We start from the raw sequence: 23,676 nt of genomic DNA, 5'->3' as shown, positions 1-23,676 counted from the left end.
GAAGAACTATATAAATATTTTGGATGTATGTCTTCCAGTTCTCTGCTAGTTTACTTATGCTAAATTATGCTATAACTTAGTGCAGGCTTTTATATCTTACTTAAATCACTTTAGCAGCATTCTAACTAGCTATCTTGTCTCCGGTTTTTAACCATATTCCCATTCTGTCAGTTCATCCATCACAGTGTTAACAAATTACTCTAAAATAAATAGAAAATAAACAACTGAAAGCTTTTGATCAATTCTCTTTACTACTTAAGCAAAAGCACTACAATCACACTAACAATCAAACAAGGAATAAAAATCTCTAAAAATGAAGTCTTCAGCTCTTTTATTTAATGTTCAAATACTTAGCACATTCTCTCCTTTGTCTACCATTCAGACAGATCCACAGCTATTCCCCAACACAAACCCTACAGTTTTCCCAGTGTCATCTTTCTTAAAAAATATTGTGACTTCCTGCCATTGGTGGGTTCATATTGTTCTTCCTCCTTGAAATCTTTATTTTCCCAACTTAAATTCTCATGTTCACTCAAGGTCCACCCCAAATATCAATAAATTTCTGTCACCACCATTTATTGATCGAGATACTATTGCTAGCATGTTCTCCTACAGTGGCTAGGTTTCTTGCCATCTCATCTGATACTTCTTACTCTGCAGTTGGTAATGAGCATAACATGTCTCCTTTCTTAGCTCACAATTACTTACATTCAGAGGTCAAATTGCATACGTTTTATTTATACATAATATTTGCCATGTTCATTCCCTGTACTGAGCTATAAAGATTTCTTTTTTTTTTTTTTTAAAGATTTATTTATTTATTTAATTTCCCCCCCTCCCCTGGTTGTCTGGTTGTCTGTTCTTCGTGTCTATTTGCTGCGTCTTGTTTCTTTGTCCGCTTCTGTTGTCGTCAGCGGTACGGGAAGTGTGGGCAGCGCCATTCCTGGGCAGGCTGCACTTTCTTTTCACGCTTGGCGGCTTTCCTCACGGGCACACTCCTTATTGTATACACTTTCTCAGGGCTGGTTAGATAAACATTTATTCAGAAAGATTAAATATCTTCTACTCAACCTTTAGTTTCATAAATGTTTTTATTTTATTTTCTATTGGTAATACATCTATTTATTATCTATATTTTTATATTTTTCTATATAAAAATGCAAACAACATTCTTTTGTTGTTTGAACTTAAGGACTGGCCTACAAATATGAACATGTTTGCATTATGGCATAAGGCTTATATAACCATCATTTTTTATGGAAATATAAAGGCAGGAATCCACTCATCATTTAACAAGTGAAGTCTGGCTCATGCAGGTAGTGCACTTATCTTATTAAAATGGTCCTTTAAAGCATTAATTAATTACAAAAGTTGAACATATGGGAAAACAAATCTCTAGCATTTTAATTTGTTACGGAAAATATTATATTAACTGCAGAACCCTTGAGGATTTCAGAAGAAGAGAAAATATTGCCTCTCTGTAAAAGTACTGGCAACTTCCTATTGAGTATTGAAAAATAGTATATACAGCCATCAAACAAGCACTAATGTATGGTATCATTAGGTAAAAGCTAAAGTATTTGAATAGTGCCATTTTTCCTCCTTCTGTTTGAAATAAGCCATAGATAATAAATTAAAAAGGAAAATCATGTAACAGATATCCAGTTTTTTAAAAAATTCTGTATTGGAGAATATGGCTACTCAAGTAAGAATGAAATCAGTATATTGTATGGTGAATTAAATTAGCATAGGATGAAAAAGTGGATAATAACTTTGAAATGCATTTCATTTCCATGAAGAAACATTACTTTAGAAATGTCATTAGTGCTGATCTGGACATAGTTGTATTGTTTATTGTATGTATATGCTTATATTACTCAAACTTTATATTATCCTCTTTATATCTATAAACTAAGGACAAGTGACTATAAGAAAGTACAAGAGAACACCTTACAAGGAATGTGCTATAAATTCCAAGAGGTCATTTAGTTGACAATTTCATCCATTTAAGACAAAAACACACTCTCTATATCTGTGCAATAGTCACATAAATATAAGACATGAGTGATAGGTCATGTAGCTATTCATAGCTGGATAATTCCAGGAGAATACAAATTTTTATATTGATCCAAAACTCTAGCCTCTCATAATTTCTACTCTTTAGATCTTAATTCTTTCAAAGGGATCACATACTTGCAGACGCATTGTTTTTCCATGGGGAATCCTTTCATACATCTGAAGACAAGTATGTATTTTCTAACCCCTCTCTTGTTCTGTTTGAAGCCTATATTCCTAAAAGGTATGCCACACTTCCTTTGACATTTCAGTTACTGTGATAATTAATTGCATGTGTCAAATTTGGTAGGCTATGGTGTCCACTTGTTTGGTCAAGCGAGAACAGACCTGATTGTTACTTTGAGTGTATTTTGTGGATTTAAATCATTAGTCAATTAGTTGCATCTATGGTTGATTATATTTACAATAAACAAAGACTCGATTGCCTTAGCAATGAGAGAAGCCTAACCCAATCAGTTGAAAGCTTTAAGGGGAAAACTGATTATTTCATGAGTCAGAAAGAAGAATATCTGTCACTACCTCAGCAAGCCAGCATCCCCTGGGGAATACATTGAAATCATCACAGAGTTCCCAGTAGTCTATGCTACAGACTTCAAATTTGCCCATCTCCCAGTCATGTGAGTTAATTTCTATAATAATTCTCATATTTACATTTCAGTTCTATTTCCCTGAAGAATGCTAATACAGGTGATTCAGTCACTTTATCCTGGAAGTGTTTCATTTTGCCAGTATATATTTTAAAACGTAACTGAACACATTCCTTGAGTTTTACAGAGAAAAAAATGTACTGTATATTATGCTAAAATTGTTTAAATAATTTTTTTTGACAAATTAGAAGTTGGACTTTAATACTCTATATATGTTTAAGATGACTAAATATGTGTGTTGTAATAGCTGTAATATACAATTCAATATTATATTTAAAGGTGCTTTTAACTAGAAATTATTATAAAATGGAACCTATAATTATTATCACTGTGTTTGACTGAGTTGCTTACTCAAACGCCTAGAGATCTTTTGGAATCCCAATTTAAATAACCTAAACTACCAAAAACTCTACCTCTCTTTTTATGTTATATATGGATTTGTTGTTTAGAATCTTTACCCAATTTCCCAAGTAAACTTTCAAATAGCATAAAACTCTATACTACTTCAGATGTTAAACTAATGTTATTTTTCTCCAATTAGATTTCATCACATAATATATATTTTTTGGAATGCTTGACATTAGCATAATAATATATATTTATCTAGCTAATTATTTCCCAGACAAAAAATAAAATGCAGATTATTTGAATTCTATATCATTGACTTTGTGATGCAGAAAGGAAAAATGAAGGAAAGGGTTGGACTGTCAATATAATTTTACAATTATAAAATTTGATTCAATTATCTAGAGTCAGATATCATTAATGCCATCAGGTGGCCTACATTTTATCCTCAGATTATTATGAAAGATTCAAGGAAGATCCTTATCAAACCATGAGAAGAATGAGATCCTCTTCAATTTGAAACCTAATATTTCCTCCAAAATTATTTGGCTTATGATTTTTATAATTAAAATTGAGTTTAAGCCACAATTAAAACCATTTCAGCCTGGGTGAAAGGTTTCTATTTTAAAAAGGGGCAGCTGTGGAAAATTAGGAACACTTATTCACTGTACATGGGAATGTAAAATCGTGCAACCACTGTGGGGAACAATTTGGTGGTGCCTCAGAAAGTTAAGTATGAATTACCATACTTGGCAATCCTACTAGGTACATGCACAAAAAATTAGAAATAGAAATTCAAAGAAATATTTAAACACTGATACTCATAGCTACATCAATCGCAATTGCCAAAAGATGGAAACAATACCAGTACCCATCAACTGATGAATGGATAAACCAACTGTAGTGCATACATGCAATGGGGTAATATTCAGCCAAAAAAAGGAATGAAGTTTCTGTTACATGCTACAACAAGGATAAACTTTGAAGATGTCATGTTACGTGAAATAAGTCTGGCACAAAAGGGAAAATATTGTTTAATATCATTTATAGGAATCAAATAGAATATACAAATTCACAGTCAGAACCTAGACTTCAGGTTACCTACCATTGGCCAGGGTCAGGTATGGAATGGGAAACTAATGCTTAATCAGTATAGAGTTTCCATTTGAGGGGATGGAAAAGTTTTGGTAGTGGATGTTGGTGATAATAGCACAAAATTGTGGATATAATTAGAACCACTGAATTGTATATTTGAAAGCAGTTAAAAGGGGAAATTTTAGGTTGTATATATGTTACCGGATTAAAATATTTTTAAAAGCCTTCAGAACCGTACAACACAAGAAGTGAACACTCATGTAAACTAAGAAGTATAGTTAATAGTATAATTATAATAATATTATTTTTTCAATTATAATAAAGGTAACACAACAATGCAAAATGTTAATAATAGGAAAAACTGTGTGTTGGGTGTTTATGGACACTATGTATTTTCTGCATGGTTCTACTGTAAGCCCACAACTACTCCAATCTAAAAATATGGAAAAAAAATTAGTCTAAACATACCAAACTGTTCAAAGAATCCTGTGTGACAAAATTTTTACAAGGTCATAAATTTTATGTTTTGAATCAGCCTCAAAGCCTTGAATCCAAGGAGCACATTTGAACAAAGTTCTTCAATAAATACGTAGCTACTAGTATATTCAGTCTGGACTAAAATCATTAGAGTTTAATGATTTTTTTTTCATTTTGTACATTATTCATATGCATCCTCTACAGATTGGTAGTGCTGGTAATTAGGATTATTTTGTTAATATGCCCCAAACAATGTTTTTTTAAATGAACACTTCATAGTTAGCAAGCATTTATAAACTAAGATTTACATGTAAGATACCATTTATTGGATTTAACCAGCTTATCAAACAGATATTATTATTACTATCACTTTAAAGATGAAGAAATAGGAGCTTAGAAATGTTTGGCAATTTAAGGAAGATTATATAGATCCTTAGTGAACTAAATCTCTCTCAGAGTAAAAACTTGCTCTTAAGCAGCATGCTTTTTGCCTCTAATTTTTCCTCGTTGTCAACATAATAGGAACTAAAATAGGTTGTTGTAAAATGCTATCTGACACAGAGGAGATGCTCAGTACTACATATAATATTACTTGTATTGCCTTCTGTTTTCTCACTTACTACCTTCATACACCTCAAATTGTAATTTTCTGTTCTTAACAGGTATGTTATAGAGCACATAGTATGTGATTAGATCAATAATTATTGGATGTTAAGTCTTGATTTAACCAAAAATATTTATTACATAACAATATAATTTGAGTTGAAGTGTGAAAAATAAGAACAAAAGTGATTCTTGTTCATGTTATAGTTCTTTGATGATGTGGCATGAAACATGCCTTGTAAGTACTTTTTTAGCTGTATGTGTTGTCTAATCTTAAAACATTGGTGGTTTTTTTTGCATTTTCATCTCAATTTAATAAGAAAATGGCTGTGTATCCCTTCTTTGACTGCACTGATAATTATGAATCAAAAATAACTGTCCATTTGATATCTCACTTTAAAAAAATCCTTTTGAATTTTTGAGTGCTTTAATTCCAAAAATTCTCTTCTTATTAACAAGTCATATTATATTTTATTATGACATTGTTATGAAAGTATAGTTTATGGATTTTAGCAATTTTAATATCCTTTCTAGGAACAGTCCTATGACATTTTATATCTTTGCAAAACATGTGCAAAATTTTAAACTTTCAATGTGTCTCACTCTTCATATTTTATTCTCTTTTAAGCGACCTTACTTACATAAATCATTCTACTTAGACTGGATATTACTAATTTCATATAAGACAGCAGTAATTTGATGGGCAATTCAATCTTATTTTTGCAAGGCTAAAAAAAGAGAAGTGTCTTAGAAATCTGTCTGAACTAATTTAAATGATCTCATTTCAATTGTGACCCAATCAAGACTCTTCTATGCTGTTAAATATCAAAATTCCAACACTTAATAGTATTTCAGAAAATATAAATATTAATAGCTGCTCTTTAAATTTTTCTACTCAAATTTGCATATATTATCCTTGATCTCTCTGCTTATTTATGTCTTGAAAATTGGAATGCTTTAATGAAAATATATAGATTCTATGTCCACAGTAGCCGTAACAACATTTTGAAAAGGTAGAATAATCTCAAAATGTATGCCACCATTATAGATGTAATAAAGGAACCACAGTGACTAAACATGTAAAGATTTGGGGTCAAAAAGTAATGCATTTAAAGCCAAAAACCACATATTATAGTTTCATGACATTACACAGTTATCGATACTTTTAAAGCCATTCTTACTTCCTCTGTAAAATGGGTGCAATAATAACCACTACAGTGATTGGTTTTATATATTTGATAAGGAAATGCATGGTTGTTAAAAATACATTCATAAAAAATAAACATACCATTCCCTGCATATGAAAAAAAATATATATATTATACAGAAGCTTGTTTGAGTTAATTTACAGTTATTATAATTTAAAATAAAATACCACTAAGATTTCACTGCAAATTAGAAAAATGCTTCTAATATTATATATTAAAAGAAGTAGCAAAAATATCAAAAGACATTTCTTAAAGAAGAGAGAATACTAGGTATTCCAAAACAATTTTAGTAATGACCTAGTAATAATATAAATGAAGTAATGATTCATTACTTTAGTAATGAAGTTATGCTGTAAATGAAATATATATTATCAATATATAATTGTATATATAACTATATACATTTATATAGAGAGCATCAAAAATGAAATCAAAACCTATTTTATACAATATACAAAATAAATTTCACACTTATCAGTTAAATTTGTTTAGTTATCAGAAAATTCTGTTTAATTATTAGAAAAATTTAATATGTTATTGTCTCTAATTTAAGAAAATAGCATCTCAAGAAAGAGTGTAATGAAGCCATGGTCATTGTAAATTAACCTTGCCAGAAATATTCTAAAATATGAAATCATATTTTCATGCATAAAGCTATGATTCACATATATCTTTGAGGTAATATCATGAATTATGATGTCTGATAATTTGATGTTGAATCTGGATTCACCACTTTTTGCTGTGTGATCACAGCAAATGCTATAAACTCTCTGTTTCAGTCCCCATATCAATTACATAGGAACAATAAGTGTATCTACCTCATAGGGTTCTTGTAATAATATATAAATTAAAACACTAAATTATAATACATTGCCAGGCATATTGAAAGTGCTAAATGTCTCTTTGCAATTAAGATGATGAAGATGATGATGATAATTGCTTTCAGATATTTGCTATTTTAATCACCATCATCATTATGAAATTTAGTTCAAGAAATAAAAACCATTCCACCAAGTTGAGTTGGTTTCTTGATGGTGAATTTGGAAAAAAAAAAATAATTAGGAGGTCATATCACAACCAAAAATAAGAACCACTGGCAATTTAACTTAATTTTTTATATAATTGAGAATATTGTATGGAAGAAAATATTTCATATTGACTAGGCCCTCTTATTCAGATATTGCACACCCTCAAATATTATCTAATTGCTTATCTTGTCTCACTTATTTTTCATATTTTTTGTCCATTTGTCACACTTTCTGGGAGCTTTTCTAATAATTACATTTCAAGTGTTTTATTAGACTTTTCATTTCTGGTCCATATTTTTAATTTCCAAGATATCTTTTTCCTTCTCTTTGAATATGCTTTTCCATTTCACCTTGCTCTTGTTTTCAGGACATACTAAATTATCCCTCCAGAGATACAATGAAGAATTTGCTGTTTGCTTTGTTTTGCCTGTTGACATAGCTATTTTCAGTTCCATTCATGTCAATGCTTTGTTAACATAGGTAATACATTTTGTATGTTCTTTTTTAAATTGAAATACTAAAAGTTTATTGGGAGTTTGTTGACAGTGATTTTCACTGTAGGGTGATATTTCAGTCTTTCTTTGAGAGGATCAGAATACCTAGAGAAGAATTTTCCATTATCTATTCTGAAACGTAAAACTTAGTTTCAAGGATTTGTACATTGAGTGTGCGCTAACAGCTGTGTGTTCAGGATCCAGTATACTTAAATTCACTTAATATTAATGTTTTCATTTAGTACCCATGGCATCAACTCTGCTTGATATTTTCCAGTCCAGGGAGTGTCCTCTTATTCACTACAAAAAGGAAATTTTTAGTGTTTTGCTGGAATAGGGGAGGGATATTTACTATTAATAGTTTACACAGAGTGGAAAGGGATCTAATGATTTAGCTCTTAAACAACTTTCAGTCATCTTTATTCAGTTTGCCTCCTATAATGACCCCATTTGCAGAGGTTTACAATGCCTTTTGAGCTTTTGGGGGATTTGTGATGGAAAATGGGGTTACATCAAAGGTTCTCATCCATCCAGATTTCCAAAGATTCTGTTTTATACAAGTTTTTGCCATTAAGAAGTTAGGACTATTCCACTATTAAGAAGTCCTATGTTGCCTAAGAGTTACCTCCTGAAAGTTTCCTTGTTGCTCAAAACCAAACTCAGCATATAAATGCAGTACCTTCCCCCCAGTGGAGAACATGCCTCCCAGGGATGAACCTTCTTGGCCCCAAGGGATTATCACCAAGCACCAACTAGCAATACATCTGGTTTATTGGACTTACCCCTCTCAGCTAAAATGGAGTTGAAGAAGGTCAACCACCACACCAGGGAGCCAAGAGTGCCTACAACTGAAAGCAGGAGGATTGCATCCAGCATCCATGTGGAATCTAAGTCCCCTCTTGATATAAATGTGGAGTGGACACAACCATTTCAAGGTCTATAGGATGGAGGAATAGAGTATGGATTAGAGTGGACTTACTGATATTCTATTCATGAACTATTGTGATTAGTAATTGAAGAAAATGTGGCATTGGTGTGGAGAAAGTGGCCATGGTGGCTGCTGGGGGTAGGGAATGGGAGGAAGAGATGTGGGGGCATTTTTGGGGTTTGGAGTTATCCTGGGTGGTGCTGCAGAGACAGTTACTGGACATTGTATGTCCTCCTATAGCCCACTGGGTGGAATGTGGGAAAGTGTGGCCTATGATGTGGACAATTTACCATGAGGTGCAGAAGTGCTCAGAGACGTATTCACCAAATGCAATGAATGTCTCATGATGATGGAGGAGATTGTTGTTATGGGGGGAGGAGTCAGATGAGGGGGTGGGGGGTATATGGGGATCTCAATTTTTTTAATGTAATATTAAAAAAAAAAAAAGACCAAAAAAAAGGCAATTAAAAAAAAGTGTGAAACGTTAAATACAAATTAGTTTCTATGGTTAAGAGATTTCAAAATGAGTCAGTAGAGCATTCCAGAGGTTACACTTATGCACTATTCAGAAGGATCTCATTCACTGCCACAGTAAACAGTGTCTTAAATAGTGGGGTTCCTGAGGACTCCAGAGACATCCAGACACTATAATCAGGGCAGAATGCTCAGGAATATATGGCCCAGAGAGTTAAATCTTTGGTCCATCCATGTGCCAGTTGAGCCCAGAATCTCAGCAGCTTGCAACAACTAATCTCCAGTTCATTGGACTCATCCAGGACAACTAACAAGGAGATGATGGCAGACAACACCCATTCCAGTCATTTAGAAAGAGTGGGCATCACCATCTTAAAATCCTCAAGATTGGGGAATGAACAATGAACTGAAGTAGAACTATTATTATTTTATATAGACTTATTCTATATAATTCTAGGTATTCTAGTAATTCTAGTATTCTAGTAATGGAAGAACTTTTATAACTGATATAAAGGCAGTGGCCACCAGAGGTTCTAGGGGAGGAAGAGGGACAAATAGGTATAACATGGGGCCATTTTCAGGACATTGGAATTGCCCTGCATACCATTGCAATGATGATACAGACTGTTATATATTTTGTCATAACCAACAAAATTGTGTGGGACCGTGTGTAAACTATAATGTAAACTAGAGTCCATGGTTAGTAGCAATGCTCCAAAGTGTGCTCATCAATTCTAACAAATGTACTAGACTAATGAAGGATTTTATTAATGTGGGAAAGTGTGTGTGTGGTGAAGGAGAGGGGCATATGGGAATTCCTTATATTTTTTATGTAACTTTTATGTAATCTAAAGCTTCTTTTAAAATAATAATAAAAAAAGAAAAATATAAAAAAATAAGTTAAACTAAGATACACATTTTCATTAATTTTTTTCAAATTTTCCAGTTATACTTAGTTACTCATGAATTTGCCCTTCTGAAGTAAAAAGTAGAATATAATTGAGGCATAAGAAAGAATTGTATTCAGACACTGGATGGCAAGAATAGCTGTTATCTTATCCCTGGGAGAACAGAAACAAAAGAGATAATATATCATTATCAATAATAGATAAAGAAGATTTCAGAAAAAGGAAATATATGATATATAAATGGGACTATTCCATTATGATTAGGGTGTCTATTTATCAAGGGGTTATCACAATCTTAAATGTTTATGCATAGAGCCAAAACTAAGTGACCTGAACAGAGGAATAGCCATGTACAAAAATATCTTTGGAGGAATCAGCACATTTTCTTAGTAATTGGTAGAATGAGTAGAGTGAAAATTGTAAGGATATAGAAGATTTGAGTAACACTACTTGTCAATCTGTGTAATTGATATTTATAGAATACCCTACTGAGAAATAATAAAACAGACATTTAAGTACTCATGAAATATTCACAAAGATCCAGTAAACTTGAGTCTCTAATAGAAATATCTCAATACATTTAAAAGGATGCAAATTATCAAGGAATCATCCCTAAACAAAATATAACTAGATTAGAAAATATTTACAGAAAGACTTTAGAAAAGACCTAAAACTTATAAAGTTAAATATCATATTTATAAATACTGCATGTGTTAAAGATGAAATAAAAAAAAAAGAATTTAGAAAATATTTTGTATTGAATGAAAATGAAAGTATAATTTATAAAAATTGGAAAAACCATTTAAAACTATTCAGAAAATTTGAGCTTCAACTTCTTATATTAAAGAAACATTTCAAATCAATGATCTAGATTTCTTCTATGTTAATAAGAACAAGTTAAGCTCAATATAAGTAGAAAGAAAAAGTATAAATTTAAGTATAATCAAGGAAAAAGGACAGATAAAATCAATCAAATCAAAAACTGGCTTTTCCACATTACCCACAAAAATGGTAATCCTTTAGGTAGACTGATGAATTAAAAATTAGAAAACAAAAATACTAATTAACAATATCAGAATTTAAAGGGATGACATCACTAGATATCCTATAAACATTAAAATAGGTAAGTATGTATTATAAACAGTTTATATATAATAAGATAAACAGCATAGATGATAGGGGAAAATTCCTTAAAAGCTATGCATTATAAAAATTGGCTCACCAAGTAAAAGAAAGCATGAGTATCCCAATATTTATTTAATAATGTCAGTTCTTTTTAATAAAATATCCTTCAACAAACAAAACTACAGGCCCAATTCATTGCCATAATTTTAAAAAGTAAAAGATATTACCAAAACCCACAATTTAATAATTCTCATGAACATAGATGCAAGATTCATTAAGAATATTAGCAAATCAAATGAGAGTATATAGCAAAAGCATACTGCATCTCAATTTGGACTGCATTGTTACAGGAATGCAAAGTTAAATTAACTTTCCAAAACTAAAAGTAATTCACCCCATATGGAAAATTAAAGAGAAAAATATATGATAATAACAGATGGAGGAAAATCAACTCAACACCTATTTATGATGAAATCTCTCAGAAAATTGGAAATGATGGTCTCAATCAGATAAGTGGTGTTATAAAAATCATGTTTTAGTATTAAACTTAATGGTGAAATGCTGAATGTTTTATATGCACGATGAGGGCAAGAAAACAAGTTAACTACTGTTACTATATATAGTTAATCTTTTGCTTGACTGAACCAGTGAAATAAGAAAAAAAAAGTTAAAGCATACAAATTGGGAAGGAAGATGCAAAATTTAGTTAAATTACAGAAGACATGCCTAGGTATTTTGTAAATTCTCAAGACTCTTTTAAAATGCTGTTAGAAATAATAAGTAAACTTAGCAAGGTCATAAGATGCAAGGCCAATATAGAAAATCCAAGTGTATTTCAGCAAAACAGCAATAAAAGAAATAGATAATTAAAAGTTTAAAGATTCAATTTAAAAGTAGCAATAAAATCATGAAATATCTGGGGATAAATTTAGCAAAGTATGTGTAAGCCCCAAACACTAGAAACTGCAAAGCAGTGTTATAAGACATTAAGAAAAACCTAAATAAATGGATATACATCCTAGGTTCATGGATCAGAACACCCATGATAAAATGTAATTTCATCTCAACTTGATCTCTATATCCAATGCAATCCCAATCAAAATATGTTGTAGAAATTAAGACTTTTCTTAAAGTATGTAACACATATATATAACAATAAAATGACTCCTACAACACAGTAAGAAGACAAAAAAAACCCACATAAAATGGGTAAAGATTTCAACAAATATATCACAAAAGAAGATATATGCATAGCCAATAATCACAAGAAAATAAGTTCAATATCACTGGATACCAGAAACATGTATACAGTAAATATATACAGTTTTAGTTTGCTAGAAGCTGCTGGGATCAAGATACCAAAAATACGTTGGCTTTTATCATGGAAATTTATTAGGTTAAAATCTTACAGCTCTGAGGCTCCGACAATGTTCCAATTAAGGCATTATCAGAGGCAATCCTGGACTCCTTACATGTGACTAGACATAATGGTGGCTCTTTGGTCTGGTTCTCTACTCTAGACTTCTATTTCAGGCTTACTCTTTCCCCAAGCTTACCTGTGGGTAATCAGGCACATGACATTTTTCTCCCCTCTTTTCTGGGTCTCTTCTTTTTCAGCCTTTTGGGGGCTGTATTCCATTCCTCTGTGCTCTGCTGATTATAACCTCTGCCTTCCGGAACTTCAATCTCAGCCTCTCAAGATTGCTCAGTTGCTGCTGCTTTTTCTCTTTGGATTTCAGCTTTCTGCCTTCTGTTTGTAAAGGACTCCAGAAAGGGAATATATTCCACCCTAGGTCATGCCTGATCGAAGCAAAATCAAAGATCCCCCCAAATGAATCTAATCCAATCAAAGGTTCCCACACTCATAACAACAGCTTCGCTTTAAGAACATGATCTCTTCTGGAATTCACAAAATCTTCAAACCATCACATACACATAAAATACTCACTAAAAATGAAGTTACAATAACAAAAATTATTGAGGACATAGAGCAGTTACTTTTAGTCTCTTGAAAAAGTAAAATTTTAGAAAGTGGTTTAGAGATTTCTTTTTAAAGTTAAATATAGACCTACACAAGTCTAAACCTTACCCACAATAAAGGAAAACAGATCTACACAAACACACATATGCATATTTTCATAGCAGCTTAATTTATAATAGCCAAAGAACGAAAACAACAAAAATGTTAAAGAGAGTGAATGGATGAACAAATTTTGGTATATCCAAACTGTGGGCTACAAGTGAGCAATAAAAACTCATGAACTGTTGTTACTTTTAGCAACATGGATAAATCTGAAAAGTATTAGGTTATCAGAAGGAAGTCAGATAACCAAAGGGAAATAATGTATGTTTTCCTTTCTTTGGCTGCTCAAGAAAATACCGCACAATGGATTGGCCTAAATAATGGGATTTATTGGCTCATGGTTTGAGGCTAGTAGAATTCCAAAGCTGGAGCATCAGTAAGGCAATGCTTTCTTCCTGAAACTGGCATTCTGGGAATGACTGTCCTTGGCTGTTGGAGCCTCTATTACATAGCAACGCACATGGCTTTTATAAGTCATGTCTTCTCTCTTCTCTTCTGGGCACTGTTGCATTTCAGCTTCTTGCTTCCTATGGCCCTTTCTCTGTCTAAATTTTATTCTTCTTATAAAGGACCCCAGTAATAGGATGAAGAACCATCCTGATTGAGTTTGGCAACAACTTAACTGAAGTTACCTCATCAAAGGTCCTATCTATGATGGGTTCACACATACAGGAATGAATTAAGTTTAAGAACACATTTTTTTCTGAGGTACATTGTAGTTAACCAACACACTATATGTTTCCAATTAAATGGCATAGAAAATGCTAATATAATTTACAGTGACAGAATGCTTATCTGTAACTGCTTAAATCTGAACACAGCATAGGATTTATTCAAAAGAGGCAAAGCTGAAATTTTGGAGTAATATAGATATTATATATGTTAAATCTGATGGTGTTTTCATTGATGTATAAATTTGTCAAAATCTATTGAAATGTACACTTAAAATAAATGTGTTATCTCAATACATTTTTTTTTGTAAATTAAACACATGGCTTCTCATGAATTACATGTAAATATGAAACCTAATATTTTGATATTGAATGTGGGATGAGGGAAATTTTATAGTATTTTTCATGAATTCACATGTGTATTGGAATACTGTAGTTCAAATTTATATTGAAATTTTTTAGCCTACCTATGAAATAATAGTAGTTTGGGGTAAGAAGAAGAGAAAGGAAGGGAGAATGAAAAAGGAGGAGAAAGAGGACATATTGGGACTTGTTGGAACCTGAGCAAATTGGCAGAAAGTTGTTACCTGCAGAAGATGGCCAACAACAATGGGGTCTCAGGATTTTAAATTCAAGCGTGTCTAACTTTCTAATTACACGTTTGCATAACTCATTCCAGATTACAAAATCTCTATTAAAGTTCACTACACACCAGAATGGTAAGAATTGTTCTTGTTAAGAAAAACAGGAAGCAAGAATAAGTGCTGAGCTCCAGATTTGGATCAGTGGGAAACAGGGAAAAATAACAAAAGGATTTGAATTTTGAGTGATGATGAGATTTCAACAGAAGAAGAAAGTCAACAGAGAGGTCAATTCTAAAACATATACACTCAGAAGTTTGTAAAAATCTTGGGGAGGACATTGATCTGTCACAGGAAATGAAGTTCAATATTTGAATTTCAAAAATCAGGAAACCATAGCTAATGCCTTGAGATTTTTTCCCTTTTTGTCTCCTTATGGACATAGGTAATATATGTATGTATATATTTGTTCAATTAACAAAATAAAGAAAACAAGAAAAAGACCTTCAATATGTAGACTATAGTTACCTTGTCTTTTGAGATTTAAATTAAGTATGCATACTTATATGCATTTTTGTTTATAACTATTTATATAGTTGTAGCAGTTTGATATGTTTATGATTTCCAAAAGTAGATATTGGATTATTCTTGTAATCTGACCTGTACCTGGGCATGATTGAGTTATGACTACGGGTGGGGACTCACAAATAAAAGGCATGGCAAAGAACAGAGTTGAGGGTTTCTGATGTTGGAGTTTTGATTTTGGAGTTTGATGCTGAAGACTTAAACTGGAGACCCGGGAAGTCAGCACACAAAGGAAAGAGAAGCAATCCCCTGGAAGAAAGGAACCTTGAACCCAGAGAAAGGCAAACCCCAGGAACATAGGAACCCAGGAAGCCTGAACCCTCACAGACATTGGCAGCCATCTTGCTCCAAATAGACTTTGGTGAGGGAAGTAACTTATTCTTTATGGCCTGGTATCTGTAAGCTCGTACCCCAAATAAATGCCCTTTATAGAAACCAACCAATGTCTAGTATTTCACATCTGGTAATTCTGGCTGACTAATACAATACTTAATATATATATACTGTAGATATACATTTATGTATAATAACACACAAATAATACAATGTATAATTTAAAAGCCACAAGAAATAGGCATACATAGATGTGACAGAAAGTTTGCTAATTTTTTTTTAAATATAAAGTAACTGTATATTTGTGTTACTGCCTTCCTTCACCCCTCCTCCTAGCCCCTGTTATCTCCCTTTTCCAGCCGTTGCTATCCCTCCCGCCAGTCCCACCCACTTAGCCAACTCATAATCTGCCCCCTTCCTTAGTCACCGCTTACCTCATAGCTGCCTGCACAGCTCCGCCTATCCACTACCGCCCCGTAGTTAACCCGCCCCTCCCTGTCCCGTCATCTTCCGGCCCTGCCCCGGAAATGATGCAGACACCATCTTCCGTTAAACCGGAAAAGCCTCCTGCGCCATTTTGTCCCTCACCGGACGTGACTTCGTCGCCATCTTGGCCGGCGCCCGGAAATGACGCGACTTCGTCGCCATCTTAGCCGGCGCCCAGAAATGATGCGACTTCGCCGCCATCTTGGCCGGCGCCCGGAAATGACGTGACTTCGCTGCCATCTTGGCCAGCGCCCAGAAATGACGCGACTTCGCCGCCATCTTGGCCGGCGCCCGGAAATGACGCGACTTCGCTGCCATCTTGGCCGGCGCCCGGAAACGACGTCACTACACCGCCATCTTGGCGGACGCCCAGAAGTGATGTAGCCGCTCCGCCATCTTGTCAAGCGCCCAAAAATATCCCGCCACCAGCTTGTTGCCACCTTGACGCTGCTAAGCCATCATTCTCTCATCTGTTCCCCGCTGCTGTTCATCCCTCGCCACCACCGTATGGCAGCAGCCCCCCACCTGCTTCTAGCGAAGTGCATTCTCCTGCCCCCCAGCTATACCCGCTCAACCCGCTGCCCACGCAGCAACGCCCTCAGACTTGGCTTCCCTTCACAGCAGAAGAAGTTAAAACTCTTTGCAAAGCCATTAAAGAAGACGGCATTGATAGCCCATATGCTCAACAACTAATAGAAGAGTTAGGGGTTCAGCTTGTTCTTCCTTATGATTGGATTTCTCTAGCTCGTTCCATCCTTCAGCCAGGCCAGTTCCTTGAATGGCGCGCTCACTATCAAGTGGCTGTTGATCAACAAGTAGTGGAAAATGTTCGAGCAGGTGTCCAAGATCCAGCTGATGCCTACACAGGGGTTAACAACTATGCTGACCCTCGTTCCTATGTAGACATAGACCCAGGGTTTTGGCACCGAGTGAAAGTTCTCGTTCAGCGGTCATTTTCTTTGATTTCCACCAAACAATCCACCAAGTTCACGCAAATGCTTCAGGACTCGCAAGAAACCTTTCCGGCATTTGTTGCCCGTGTTATCGAAGCATGCCAACGTAAAATTACTAATGAAGACGCTCAGTTTGCGTTAGCAAAAGAACTTATTCTTGATGGGTGCTTCACACCCTTCCGAGCTGTCATCCTTCCTATCCGCGATAAGCCGATGCACGAATGGGTCCTAGCTTGTCGAGATATTGACCCACAGACTAAAGCACTTACTGCTGCCTTCGCTTCCGCCATGGCTGTCTCATCTGCCTCCAATTCTGCCTGTTTTCGATGCGGTCAGCCCGGTCATTTTGTTCGCGAGTGCCCTCAACCGGCAACTCCCCGCCCTGCCGTAGCACTGCACAGAACAAGAGGTCCCCCCACGCCATGCCCGCGCTGTGGCAAAGGGTATCACTGGGCCCGCGACTGCCGCTCAGCGCAACGTTTTTCTCAGCCTTTAAACTTCCAGCAGGGCAGGCCTCAGCCCCTCCCCCAAGAGGCCCTTCACAAAGCTCCAAAACCCTAATGTGGACCATGCCTATCAAACGTCACCAAAGACCTTCACTAGAACTTAAAATAGAGGGACAATGGCTTGACGGACTCTTGGACTCGGGTGCTGAAATCTCTTGTATTCCCTTCGAAATCGCCGCTTTTAATCACTGGCCCCTCGAAACTGGCCCTCAAGTTATCGGCGCCACGGGAGCTGCTACCTCTTGGAAAACATCTCAGCCTCTGTATTGGAGCGACCGAGAGGGTCACGAAGGCCAAATTCGTCCACTCGTCCTCTCCTCAGTCCAAACCATCCTGTGGGGAAGAGATGTACTCAGCCAGCTAAAAGCTCGAATCACTACAGAAGCCTTCTTAGCTGCGCCGCCCCCCCCCCCTTATAGGGGCCACTGCTCCCATTTCAAGACCTGACCCTATCCCTCTGGAATGGGACACAGAGGAGCCCATCTGGGTCGAGCAGTGGCCCTTGCCAACTCACAAACTACAAGCTCTCTCTGCCCTCGTTGAAGAGCAACTATAGGCAGGGCACAATGAGCCGTCTACCAGTCCCTATAACTCGCCAGTTTTTGTCATCAACAAAAAGAACACAAGCAAGTTTCGCCTCCTCCACAACCTTCGAGAAATTAACAAGCATATTAAGCCAATGGGGTCACCCCAGCCTGGTTGCCCGCATCCCACTGCAGTCCCCCAGCATTTTTATGCTGCCACTATTGACATCAAAGATTGCTTTTTCTCCATTCCCCTTCACCTGCGAGATTGTCCACGATTTGCGTTTACAGTCCCGCGTACCAACAATCAAGGAGCAGCACTCCGATTCCAATGGCGAGTACTACCACAAGGCATGCGGAACAGTCCAACTATATGTCAGCTCTATGTCAATCATGCCATTGAGCCGCTACGCTCTAAGTTCCATCCAGAGCACACATACATCATCCACTATATGAATGACCTTCTTTTAGCAGCAAGTTCTAACACACTTCTCAATAATCTACTCTCTGCAGTTATGACGAACCTCTCAAGTCTTGGATTAACAGTGCAACCTGACAAAGTTAACCCCCAGCCACCTTTCCAGTTCTTAGGCTTTCATTTTCATCAATATATTCAGCCCACCAGCCCGCAAATCCATGTTTCTGATCACATGACGCTGACTGAGCTCCAACGGCTTTGCGGACAGATCAATTGGCTTCGATCAGCACTCCCCATCACAACAGCGCAAATGCAACCTCTTTTCGAGCTCCCGCAGACTAAATGCAGTCCATCGGCTGCAGTTGTTCGCCCCATCACCATCACCCCAGCTGCCAAAGAAGCCATCCAATAAGTAAATGCTGCACTCCAGCAATGCCGCCTAGAGCGATTCTCTCCCAATCTCCCAATCCTTGCCTTAGTTCTGCCAACACCAGTCACCCCAACGGGTCTCCTATGGCAAGATGGTCCTCTTCTTTTTCTACACACATCAAAAAGTAAACTCCCAAAAATCTGCCCATTTACAAGGGCTTGGATCACATTAGCCACTGACTTAGTACTTCTGTCCATACAAACGTACGGCGTCCCGCCACACACCATTGTTTGGCCCTTTGATGCAAGAGAAGTTACTTCCCTTATCATGAATAATGCTCAAATGCAGAGCCTGATAGAGTTCTTTTGTGGCTCCTTCAACAACCACTATCCTCATCATCCACTGTTGCAAGGTGTATCTCAATTAGCATTTTTCAACCCGTTCCGTCCGCTGCCCGCAAGAAAGCCAATTCCCTTCACCATCACTGCTTTCACTGATGCCTCAAAAAGGGCCTTCGCTGCTGTCATATATGCGCCAGGAAGGCTTGAGCCACGACAAGTAATGTTTGCCAATCACCTTTCTGTTCAAGTGGGTGAACTTTTAGCTGTCGCTGCAGTCCTCAATCTTTACCCAGACCAGCCTCTCAACATCTTTACAGACAGCTTATACACCTTACAGGTATGTCGCACTTGCTCCCACTTGCTACCTTTCTACCCAGCGACTCATCTATAGATCAAGCACTCGCCTTTGTACAGCGACTGCTTGAAGAAAGGCAACAACCCTGGTTCATCGCTCATATCAGAAGTCACTCTGGCCTGCCAGGACCACTGACTCAAGGAAATGCTCTTGCTGACGCCTTAGCGTCCGGCCACCATGTATACCCAGCTGCCATTCAAGAAGATTCCATTGACAAAACAAGACTAGGGGACTTCATCAACCAAGCCAAACTTTTACACTCTCAATTCCACTTCTCTGCGCGATCTATCCAGAAGCTCTTTCCAGACCTTTCCATCGAAACGTGCAAACATTTTGTGCATTCCTGTCGAACATGCGCACCTTTGTTACCCCTTGGACCCTTGCAGCCCCACGGAGCTAATCCCCGCGGCCTGCGGCCTAACTCCCCCTGGCAACTAGACGTCACCCATGTTAATGCTTTTGGGCGCCTTAAATATCTTCATGTTGCAGTTGATACCTTCTCGCACCTATGTTATGCCGTGCCCCTCACAGGAGAGAGTGCCAAACATTGCATCAAAGCGCTTCGTCAAGCCATTCTATTCATGGGAATTCCCTGGGATCTCAAAACCGACAATGGACCAGCCTACCGCAGTGCCACCTTTGCCAGCTTTGTGCAGATGTACCACATCACACACCATTTCAGCATCCCCTACAACCCGCAGGGGCAAGGAATTGTTGAGCACACTCACCAACAGCTCAAGCTACTCATTCAAAAAGAAAAAACTTCCTCTCCCCATAAAGCCCCTGCCGACGTCATTACTGCTTGCCTTATCCATCATAATCTCCTGACCTTCGATAACAAAGGACTCTCCCCAAATCACAAACATTGGGGACCCATGTGGCAACCTTCACAAGTTCCTCTTGTTCATTGGAAAGACCCCGCCACAAACCTTTGGCAAGATCCAGCCCCCTTGCTAGCACAGGGGAGAGGCTTTGCTTTTGTCTTCCCAGACTCGGAGCCACAACCGCTCTGGGTTCCTGGACGCTACATCAGGCCTGCCACCGACCCCAAAGTTCCACTGAATGACGAGTACACTGCGCCCTCCGTTAGAGACAACATTGACTGCGGAGGCCCAGATGTCGCCCCATTTGCTCAAATTCAACACCAACCAGCCTCTCCCTGAAATGTTTATATTTAAATAAGTACTCTCTCCGAGTTTCTTTCCGCTGATTGTCCCTCCCCTATGAGGGCTCTCTTCTCCCTTCTTTGTCTTTACAGATTCCCCAAAAGACTCGACTCTGCACAATTTACAAGAAGAGCCTTATTGCCGCCTCTACAACCTGCTGCTGACAAGTGCTTGACCTCCACCAAAACGTGCCTTACAACTTATCAGAGAAGAACTCTCAGTGCAGATGCTCTTCCCACTCCCCTCGCACCCTCACCCACTTTTATACTTCTTTTTTATAGTCTTCATTTTTTTAACAATCTTTTCAGCTGTCTGTCTCGCAGCTACAGCCCCAGCAGATTGGAACCTCCGCCAACACTTTCTCCTTGCTGTCGCCTTTCTACTTCTAATTGGCGTTTTCACCTCCCTCGTCGCCCTCCTCCCATGACCACCATGCGCCCCCAAGCAAATTCACTCGAGCCTACCTCTCCAACATCACCGCCCGCGAGAACCACATCAGCTCCTTCTCGCCACGAACGACGTTGACAACGCTTCCTTGCCCGCCGCCTAAGCCGTCTTTCCCTGGAAGATGATGACCCCATCGAGCGCCAAGTTCTCCAGCTCCTCTGACAGGCCCGCTCTGTTCACACCCCCGCCTCCTGTTCCCCTACCCTTCCCTACCTCATCCATCTCCTCATTCTCATGTTGTCTCTAGCCTCCTCTGCCCAAAGCTCCTCATCCCATCAGCCATTCAACTGGACCTTACAGACATTCCCGGAAAAGCGCATTCTCGCTTATAATGTTACTAGTGTCGCTCCCTCCTTTCTCACGCACGTCTGCCCTCTTGCTGGAATTTCCTTCCGTCCCGAATGCCAAGTAAGCAACATCAGAAAAGCGAAGGTAGGCCACCACTCCTCCTCATCCTGTCGAGGCGGGAATACAGCATGCCTGCTTTCTCGAAACAACCGTCTCCTTGGCCCTCAATTCAACCCTGTGTCTGGTTTTTACATCTGTCCTGCTAGTGCTCGAGGTTGTCATGACCCATCACACTTCTACTGCCCCTCTTGGGGATGTGTGACCATGGCCCATGGATGGTCCGGCACCCCCAACAGAGACCCGTATCTCTCTCTCCAAGTAGCCAACAATTCCCGTTGGGACTTTATTTGGCTGACAGTAAAAAACCCAAACGACGATACATGGCTGGCCGCTCGCCCCTATGGACTCCGGTTGTATATGAGCAACTATGATCGTGGCGCCTTGTTCGAAATCCAAAAGCGTGTTGTCTCCGCCCCACCCTCTGCTATTGGTCCCAATCACCTCCTTAACCCTCCTCCCTCACCCACTGTTCACCTTCTTCCGTCCTCATCTACCCCCCTCAAAATCTCTTCCACCTTGGCCGCCGTCGTCCCTTTTATAAGCCCCACTTCCCTCCCCGCTCCAGGTATTCAACCACATCCTCTCATCCCCTCTAGTCCTTACTTCAAACTCCTAAACGCCTCCTATTCCTCTCTCAATGCCTCCCACCCCAACCTCACTCGCTCTTGCTGGTTATGTCTTTCCCCCAGCCTCCCCCTCTATGATCCACTTGCTATCCCTTCACCACTCTTTACTTCCTCCACCGACGATTCCCCCTCTTCCTGCAATTGGAATCAGTCTACTCATGTCTCACTCACTCTTACACACATCTCTTCCAAAGGTTTATGCATTCACCCCCGTTCTTCCCACACTCCTAGCCTTACTGTCTGTACCAACTATACCTCCCCAGACGTCTCTGCCAAATACTTAGTTCCCTTAAACACCACCCAATGGCTCTGCTCTTCCACTGGACTTACCCCATGCTTATCTGTTGCCACACTTAACAAGACCAAAGAAACGTGTTTTCTCATCCTCCTCACGCCCCGAGTCATCTATCACACTCCTCTACATTTCTTTGAAGCCTTTGATCACACTCAAGAAGCTATTTACCTCCACAAACGCGAACCTATTACTGCTGTACTCACTGTCACTTCCCTCCTAGCTACAGCTGGAGCTGCCACTGGTGTTGCAGCCCTAGCCACACAAGCCTCCGCCCTCCAAAACCTTAGACAAGCAGTAGACTCTGATATCATCTACCTCCGAGATGCAGTCAAGTATCTTAGAGACTCCCTCAATTCCCTTTCAGAAGTTGTCCTGCAAAACCGCCGAGGCCTTGACCTCCTCCTCCTCAAAGAAGGTGGCCTATGTGCAGCTCTGGGAGAAGAATGCTGCATCTATGCCAATTATACCGGTTTAGTAGACTCCAGCTTAAAAGAACTTGAAAAAGGTCTCAACCAACGCCAACTTGAATGAGCCCAAAGTGCTGGTTCCTGGGGCTTCCTGCAGCCCCTCTTCCCTTATCTCCTCCCGTTACTAACCCCAGTTCTGCTCATCATCCTAGGTCTCACCGTTGGTCCTTGGGCCATTCGACGAATCATCCGTCTTGCCAAGGATCACGCTGACAGTGTATTTTCCTCGTTTGTTCAAATCCATTACCACAGTCTTGCTACCTCTGATCTCGCTCCTCAATCCCGCCCTTGTCCTCGCCCCCCTTCCCACCGTACTTCCTGCCTGTGAAGCTGCTTGCTGTGAAACTCCCTGACCTTAGCCACCGGCACGGGTTTGTTTCCCTCGGCGTAAAGGGCTTGGGTGCACCCTCCGCCCCCCTTTATTGCTATACGTCGGAGAATCTTTCACGGTTAAACCAGCCGCAGCGCTATCCACCCCAAAAAAGCGTGCGCAACATCATGTTAGATATTTCGTCTAGCACTGGCACGCACCAACCCTAAGGGCTATGCATACATTCTGGCCAAATGATATGTCATTTGCCCATCGCCAGTCAATTCTACCCCTTTTTCTCTCACCCTCCACAGCCCATCCCTCTACTCTCTCACGCCCTCTT

At 38.4% G+C, this 23,676-nt stretch overlaps 1 long non-coding RNA gene across 1 annotated transcript; it reads right to left on the bottom strand.

The window, feature by feature from the left end:
- Nucleotides 1-813: 813 nt before the first annotated feature.
- On the bottom strand, nucleotides 814-23,343 carry LOC131278281 (uncharacterized). The gene is made up of 3 exons (XR_009185601.1): nucleotides 23,183-23,343; nucleotides 12,965-13,208; nucleotides 814-1,022 (listed from the first exon to the last, which is right to left on the bottom strand). It is a non-coding gene; the product is annotated as an uncharacterized lncRNA (long non-coding RNA).
- Between the last annotated feature and the right edge of the window lie 333 nt (nucleotides 23,344-23,676).

Source organism: Dasypus novemcinctus, chromosome 4 (assembly GCF_030445035.2).
Source record: "Dasypus novemcinctus isolate mDasNov1 chromosome 4, mDasNov1.1.hap2, whole genome shotgun sequence".
Classification (NCBI taxonomy): Eukaryota; Metazoa; Chordata; class Mammalia; order Cingulata; family Dasypodidae; genus Dasypus; species Dasypus novemcinctus.
Note: the sequence above shows the minus strand (reverse complement) of the source record. Positions and strands in the feature narration are given on the sequence as shown.